This window comes from Pongo abelii, chromosome 18, assembly GCF_028885655.2.
Source record: "Pongo abelii isolate AG06213 chromosome 18, NHGRI_mPonAbe1-v2.0_pri, whole genome shotgun sequence".
In the NCBI taxonomy this organism is placed as follows: Eukaryota; Metazoa; Chordata; class Mammalia; order Primates; family Hominidae; genus Pongo; species Pongo abelii.
Genome location: NC_072003.2, coordinates 33,553,269 through 33,561,890, shown reverse-complemented (window position 1 = coordinate 33,561,890; position 8,622 = coordinate 33,553,269).

The following is an 8,622-nucleotide window of genomic DNA, read 5'->3' as shown; positions in this document are numbered from 1 at the left end:
AGTTGCTTATCAGCTTAAGGAGATTTTGGGCTGAGACAATGGGGTTTTCTAGGTATACAATCATGTCATCTGCAAACAGGGACAATTTGACTTCCTCTTTTCCTAATTGAATGCCCCTTACTTCCTTCTCCTGCCTGATTGCCCTGGCCAGAACTTCCAACACTATGTTGAATAGGAGTGGTGAGAGAGGGCATCCCTGTCTTGTGCCAGTTTTCAAAGGGAATGCTTCCAGTTTTTGTCCATTCAGTATGATATTGGCTGTGGGTTTGTCATAGATAGCTCTTATTATTTTGAGATACGTCCCATCAATACCTAATTTATTGAGAGTTTTTAGCATGAAGGGTTGTTGAATTTTGTCAAAGGCCTTTTCTGCATCTATTGAGATAATCATGTGGTTTTTGTCTTTGGTTCTGTTTATATGCTGGATTACGTTTATTGATTTTCATATGTTGAACCAGCCTTGCATCCCAGGGATGAAGCCAACTTGATCATGGTGGATAAGCTTTTTGACGTGTTGCCGGAATCGGTTTGCCAGTATTTTATTGAGGATTTTTGCATCAATGTTCATCAAGGATATTGGTCTAAAATTCTCTTTTTTGGTTGTGTCTCTGCCAGGCTTTGGTATCAGGATGATGCTGGCCTCGTAAAATGAGTTAGGGAGGATTCCCTCTTTTTCTATTGATTGGAATAGTTTCAGAAGGTATGGTATCAGCTCCTCCTTGTACCTCTGGTAGAATTCAGCTGTGAATCCATCTGGTCCTGGACTTTTTTTGGTTGGTAAGCTATTAATTATTGCCTCAATTTCAGAGCCTGTTATTGGTCTATTCAGAGATTCAACTTCTTCCTGGTTTAGTCTTGGGAGAGTGTATGTGTCGAGGAATTTATCCATTTCTTCTAGATTTTCTAGTTTATTTGCGGAGAGGTGTTTATGGTATTCTCTGATGGTAGTTTGTATTTCTGTGGGATCGGTGGTGATATCCCCTTTGTCATTTTTTATTGCGTCTATTTGATTCTTCTCTCTTTTCTTCTTTATTAATCTTGCTAGCAGTCTATCAATTTTGTTGATCTTTTCAAAAAACCAGCTCCTGGATTCATTGATTTTTTGAAGGGTTTTTTGTGTCTCTATTTCCTTCAGTTCTGCTCTGATCTTAGTTATTTCTTGCTATCTGCTAGCTTTTGAATGTGTTTGCTCTTGCTTCTATAGTTCTTTTAATTGTGATGTTAGGGTGTCAATTTTAGATCTTTCCTGCTTTCTCTTGTGAGCATTTAGTGCTATAAATTTCCCTCTACACACTGCTTTAAATGTATCTCAGGATTCTGGTATGTTGTGTTTTTGTTCTCATTGGTTTCAAAGAACATCTTTATTTCTGCCCTCATTTTGTTATGTATCCAGTAGTCATTCAGGAGCAGGTTGTTCAGTTTCCATGTAGTTGAGCGGTTTTGAGTGAGTTTCTTAATCCTGAGTTCTAGTTTGATTGCACTGTGGTCTGAGAGACAGTTTGTTATAATTTCTGTTCTTTTACATTTGCTGAGGAGTGCTTTACTTCCAACTATGTGGTCAGTTTTGGAATAGGTGTGGTGTGGTGCTGAAAAGAATGTATATTCTGTTGATTTGGGGTGGAGAGTTCTGTAGATGTCTATTAGGTCTGCTTGGTGTAGAGCTGAGTTCAATTCCTGGACATCCTTGTTAACTTTCTGTCTCGTTGATCTATCTAATGTTGACAGTGGGGTGCTAAAGTCTCCCATTGTTATTGTGTGGGAGTCTAAGTCTCTTTGCACGTCACTAAGGACTTGCTTTATGAATCTGGGTGTTCCTGTATTGGGTGCATATATATTTAGGATAGTTAGTTCTTCTTGTTGAATTGATCCCTTTACCATTATGTAATGGCCTTCTTTGTCTCTTTTGATCTTTGTTGGTTTAAAGTCTGTTTCATCCAAGACTAGGATTGCAACCCCTGCCTTTTTTTGTTTTCCATTTGCTTGGTAGATCTTCCTCCATCCCTTTATTTTGAGCCTATGTGTGTCTCTGCACGTGAGATGGGCGCAGAGAATGCAGCACACTGATGGGTCTTGACTCTTTATCCAATTTGCCAGTCTGTGTCTTTTAATTGGAGCATTTAGTCCATTTACATTTAAAGTTAATATTGTTATGTGTGAATTTGATCCTGTCATTATGATGTTAGCTGGTTATTTTGCTCGTTAGTTGATGCAGTTTCTTCCTAGCCTTGATGGTCTTTACAATTTGGCATGATTTTGCAGTGGCTGGTACCGGTTGTTCCTTTCCATGTTTAGTGCTTCCTTCAGGAGCTCTTGTAGGGCAGGCCTGGTGGTGACAAACTCTCTCAGCATTTGCTTGTCTGTAAAGTATTTTATTTCTCCTTCACTTATGAAGCTTAGTTTGGCTGGATATGAAATTCTGGTTGAAAATTCTTTTCTTTAAGAAGGTTGAATATTGGCCCCCACTCTCTTCTGGTTTGTAGAGTTTCTGCCAAGAGATCAGCTGCTAGTCTGATGGGCTTCCCTTTGTGGGTAACCTGACCTTTCTCTCTGGCTGCGCTTAACATTTTTTCCTTCATTTCAACTTTGGTGAATCTGACAATTATGTGTATTGGAGTTGCTCTTCTCGAGGAGTATCTTTGTGGCATTCTCTGTATTTCCTGAATTTGAATGTTGGCCTGCCTTGCTAGATTGGGGAAGTTCTCCTGGATAATATCCTGCAGAGTGTTTTCCAACTTGGTTCCACTCTCCCCGTCACTTTCAGGTACACCAGTGAGATGTAGATTTGATCTTTTCACATAGTCCCATACTTCTTGGAGGCTTTGTCCATTTCTTTTTATTCTTTTTTCTCTAAACTTCTCTTCACACTTCATTTCATTCATTTCATCTTCCATTGCTGATACCCTTTCTTCCAGTTGATCACATCGGTTACTGAGGCTTGTGCATTTGTCACGTAGTTCTCGTGCCATGGTTTTCAGCTCCATCAGGTCCTTTAAGGACTTCTCTGCATTGCTTATTCTAGTTATCCATTCGTCTAATTTTTTTTCAAAGTTTTTAACTTCTTTGCCATTGGTTTGGACTTCCTCATTTAGTTCGGAGTAGTTTGATCTTCTGAAGCCTTCTCTCAACTCGTCAAAGTCATTCTCCATCCAGCTTTGTTCCATTGCTGTGAGGAGCTGCATTCCTTTGGAGGAGGAGAGGTGCTCTGATTTTTAGAGTTTCCAGTTTTTCTGCTCTGTTTTTTCCTCATCTTTGTGGTTTTATCTACCTTTGGTCTTTGATGATGGTGACATACAGATGGGTTTTTGGTGTGGATGTCCTTTCTGTTTGTTAGTTTTCCTTGTAACAGTCAGGACCCTCAGCTGCAGGTCTGTTGGAGTTTACTGGAGGTCCACCCCAGACCCTGTTTGCCTGGGTATCAGCAACGGTGGCTGCAGAACAGCAGATATTGGTGAACTGCAAATGCTGCTGCCTGATTGTTCCTCTGGAAGTTTTATCTCAGAGGAGTACCCAGCCGTGTGAGGTGTCAGTCCGTCCCTACTTGGGGGTGCCTCCCAGTTAGGCTACTCGGGGGTCAGGGACCCACTTGAGGAGGCAGTCTGCCCATTCTCAGATCTCAAGCTGCGTGCTGGGACAACCACTACTCTCTTTAAAGCTGTCAGACAGGGACATTTAAGTCTGCAGAGGTTATTGCTGTCTTTTGTTTGTCTGTGCCCTGCCCCCAGAGATGGAGCCTACAGAGGCAGGCAGGCCTCCTTGAGCTGTGGTGGGCTCCACCCAGTTCAAGCTTCCTGGCTGCTTTGTTTACCTACTCATGCCTGAGCAATGGTGGGTGTCCCTCCCCCAGCCTGGCTGCCACCTTGCAGTTTGATCTCAAGACTGCTGTGCTAGCAATGAGCAAGGCTCTGTGGGCGTAGGACCCTCCGAGCCAGGTGCGGGATATAATCTCTTGGTGTGCCATTTGATAAGCCCATTGGAAAAGCGCAGTATTAGGGTGGGAGTGACCCGATTTTCCAGGTGCCATCTGTCACCCCTTTCTTTTACTAGGAAAGGGAATTCCCTGACCCCTTGCACTTCCTGGGTGAGGTGATGCCTCACCCTGCTTTGGCTCATGCACGGTGTGCTGCACCCACTGTCCTGCACCCACTGTCTGGCATTCCCCAGTGAGATGAACACGGTACCTCAGTTGGAAATGCAGAAGTCACCCGTCTTCTGCGTCACTCACGCTGGGAGCTGTAGACTGGAGCTGTTCGTATTCGGCCATCTTGGCTCCACCCCCCACTGGCCTCCAATTTTTCAAGAAAAGCTATAAATACAGATTTCTCTCAGAAATCTCTCAATTTTAAAATGTCAGCAACTAATCAAAAACAAACAAGCAAAACCACGTGGGTCAAATAAGACCTGACAGCTGGATTTGGCCCAAAGGCTGCAAGTTTGGAATCTCTTTTCTGAATTGGAAGTGATTACAAGCTAAGAATCTCCAAAAACAAAGCCTGTGTGTTTTCCCTGGGAAATGGAAATCCACACCATCTGGGCACACGTCTCTCGGGAATCACTCCAGAGAGGGAGGGAAGCACCTTTCCAGTAGCTTTCTCATGCATCTGCACGGGGACAAGTCACAGCCTATTTCTCTATCAGGTCATCCTGCCACCACGTGGGAAGGAATGAAGGGAGAGGACCCACCCCACAGTGCTCTCAGAGGTGGAGGGTCAATCCCTAGAGACCAAGCCACATGGGCTTATCAAGAAAGGTCCTACACATGGAGAAAACATAACTGCACCTGTGACCATCTTGGGGACCCTCTATTTTGAGTTCTGGCCTTATCATGAATAGTGATAAGAGGAAAGGAATTGAAATGCTAGGAGCTGGGGTAGCTGCACCATCAAGAGGCCTTCAGAGGCCAGGAGTGGCAGCTCACACCTGTCATCCCAGTGCTTTGAGAGGCCAAGAAGGAAGGATCACCTGAGACCAGGAATTCAAGACCAGTTTGGGTAACATAGCAAGACCCCGTCTCTACAAAAAGAAAATAAAACAATCAGCCAGGCATGGTGGCACATGCCTGTAGTTAGTTCCACCTACTCGGGAGGCTGAGGTGGGAGATCACTTGAGCCCAGGAGCCCAAGGTTGCAGTGAGCTGTGATCACACCACTGCACTCCAGCTTTGGCAACAGAGTGAGACACTGTCTGAAAAAAGAAAAAGAAGAAGAAGAAGACTTCAGGCTTTACCGCAAGTAGGAGAACAGAATCTTTGGGAAGGTGGTGATATTAGTTACAAAACAGATAAACTGCTGTATCGGAGGCTCTGAGTGATAGTGTTTTCAACAAGACCAGTGTTCTCATCTCTCTCCTATAATGGCATGAGAATATGGACTCCAGGGCTGACATGGTGCCTCCGCAGAGGCGGGACCCAGCCTCCTCTGTTCCACTCTTGAGTTCTTCGATGTCAAACTCATCTTCAAGGTCCCAAATGGTGCACCGTGATGCCAACACTCCAGCCAGCGGGAAGATGGTGAAAAGAAAGGACACTTCTTCCCTCAAAGGACCTGGCTCCAAAGTTGCCCACTTCACTGCTGCTCACATCCCATCAGCAAGAACCTTGCCAGGCAGCCACGCCAGCTGCACAGGAGGTGGGGAGACGCGCCCTTTAACTAAGGGGCTATACGCAATATCCACTGGAGCATAACAAACCACCACACAAGACTGAGACATCAGCAATTGATTATTTCTCACAGTTGCATGAGGTGACAATCCAGGCAGTTCTGTGGGACTCTCCAGTGGCTGCAGGTGTTGGACAGCTGGATGGAAGAACCACAGTGGCCTCATGCATGCACAGTGGCAGTGGCCTCCGCTGTCTCCTCCATGAGGCCACTCATTCTCCAGTGTGCCGTATGGATCACGGCGTGGTGGCCTCAGTGTTCCGAGGGGTGCAGGGCAGGAGCTGCTGTGCTCCTAAAGGTCTAGGCTCCAGAACTCACATGACCACACTCCTACTGTATTCTATTAATCAAAGCAAACCACAGGACCAGCCCAGATTCAAGGAGATAGACAGGCGGCACCATGTGACGTCAGGGGCAGCAATGTCACACTGCAAGGGTGTGGGGCTGGGAAGCACAATTCACTGGGAGTCAGAACTGTAACCATCTCCCATGTGGCCCAAATTAAGATTCTACTCTAAGTAGGAAAAGGAGAGGGGATACTGAAGGGATTCATTTATTCTGAAGTGAGAAATCCCCAAAAATAAAAGCAAGCAGACGTTCCTGGACTTGGCCACTTATCACCAGATTTATGGTCCTGTTTATTAGTCACTTTGTGGTCATGCTAGGGAAATTTGTCGCTTGAAATGATTTACTTTTCTAACCTGTCATAAAGCTCCTATCTGGCTGAATTCAACACAAGCTTCCATTTGAAGATGCGGAGGTGAACTCTGAGCTCACAGGACTTCAACTGCCCTGCAAGGATGGCAGCTGCAGGCATGGAGCCTGCAAGGACAGGCAACTACAGGTATGGAGCCTGCCAGGACAAGCAACTAGGTACGAAGGCTGCAAGGACCAGCATGGAGGCTGCAAGGACAGGCGACTAGGTACAGAGGCTGCAAGGACAGGCGACTAGGTACAGAGGCTGCAAGGACAGGCGACTAGGTACAGAGGCTGCAAGGACAGGCGACTAGGTACAGAGGCTGCAAGGACAGGCGACTAGGTACAGAGGCTGCAAGGACAGGCGACTAGGTACAGAGGCTGCAAGGACAGGCGACTAGGTACAGAGGCTGCAAGGACAGGCGACTAGGTACAGAGGCTGCAAGGACAGGCGACTAGGTACAGAGGCTGCAAGGACAGGCGACTAGGTACAGAGGCTGCAAGGACAGGCGACTAGGTACAGAGGCTGCAAGGACAGGCGACTAGGTACAGAGGCTGCAAGGACAGGTGGCCACAGACATGGAGGGTGAAAGGACAGGTGACTAGAGGTATGGAGCTCTCTCTGTTCCTGGAGCAATTCAGGACTTCTGCAGATATTGGGGACTTTTATCTTTCAACATAAGGAAACAGAGAAATTCTTAACAGAATTTATTTAAGTCAGGAGAGGAAATAGCAAAGAACCGTCTGAAGGTGACTGTGTTTTGTGTCACCCCCACAGATACAAAGGGCCATTGTCTCATCAGCCACCTTTTGAGGGCATCTCACTTCACTTTGAGTGAAATTGAAACTACTTGCTCTGGCTTACAAAGCACTCGTGCCCAAGCCCTGCCCACTCTCCCAGCCTCCCCGCCCTCCTTTCTGCCTGGAGGGCTTCTGGCCCTGCTTCAGTCAGGTGTCACCTCCCTTGGGGACCCTTCCTTCACCTCCCTAAGGAGTAAGCCCTCTCTCCTCCTGCCACATGTGAAACAAGTGTCCCTCTAAGCCATGATTTTCTTGTATTTCAATGAAGATCATGAAATTACCATTTTTTGGCCGGGCACAGTGACTCACACCTGTAATCCCAGCACTTTGGGAGGCTGAGGCAGATGGATCACCTGAGGTCAGGAGTTCAAGACCAGTCTGGCCAACATGGTGGAACCCCATCTCTACCAAAAATACAAAAAAAAAAAAAAATTAGCTAAACATTGTGGTGCACGCCTGCAATCCCAGCTACTCAGGAGGCTGAGGCAAGATAATCACTTGAACCCTGGAGGGAGAGGTTGCAGTGAGCTGAGATCACACCATTGCACTCCAGTCTGGGTGACAGAGTGAGACTCCATGAAAAAGAGGAAAGAAAGAAAGAAAGAGAGAAAAAGAGAAAGAGAGAAAGAGAGAGAGAGAGAGAAAGAAAGAAAGAAAGAAAGAAAGAAAGAAAGAAAGAAAGAAAGAAAGAAAGAAAGAGAAAGAAAGAAAGAAGGAAAGAAAGAAAGAGAGAGAGAGAGAAAGAAAGAAAGAGAAAGAAAGAGAAAGAAAGAAAGAGAGAAAAAGAGAGAAAGAAAGAAAGAGAAAGAGAGAAAGAAAGAAAAAAGAGAGAGAGAGAAAGAAAAGAACAAACCATTTTTGTCCAAAAACATGTCATCAATTTCACATGCTTTAACCCAATATCATAACAGTTAAATAACAGCCACCCTCTCCCCACACTCCCTCATGCCTGTTCTGGGGCCATGAGGCTGTCAGGACAGTAAAAGAGAAAACTTTAGAGCTAGGCAGAGCTGGGATTAACTCCTAGCTCCATTCCTTCCCAGCTGTATGACCTCAGGCAACTGGTATGATCTATCTAAGCCTCGGTCTCCTCATAAGTGAAATTCATATAAATACCAAGGACTGGTGTGAGGATTAGAGAGGATGTATATTCAGGCCAGGGTAGTGTTTACTGTGTTTGCAAAGTACGAGGGACAGGCACTGGGCGTCCTCTCTCTGAGGAAACAGACACCAAAATGTCACCTGCACACACCTTGGCAGCAAGTGCTCCTGGTGCCCTGACCTGAACCAAAGAGGCCGTGTCAGGGGCTGTGTTCACCTGTCAAACATCCAGCCAGCAGCACTGGTATCACTTTCTCTGGCCACTAGAGCCCGCTCTCCCCACACTCAGGGCAGGCCAAAAGTGGTAGGAAATTAACACTCTCTCCCTACCAAGAGCAGCCCTCATCCAATAGCTAAGTGGAATCGGTGT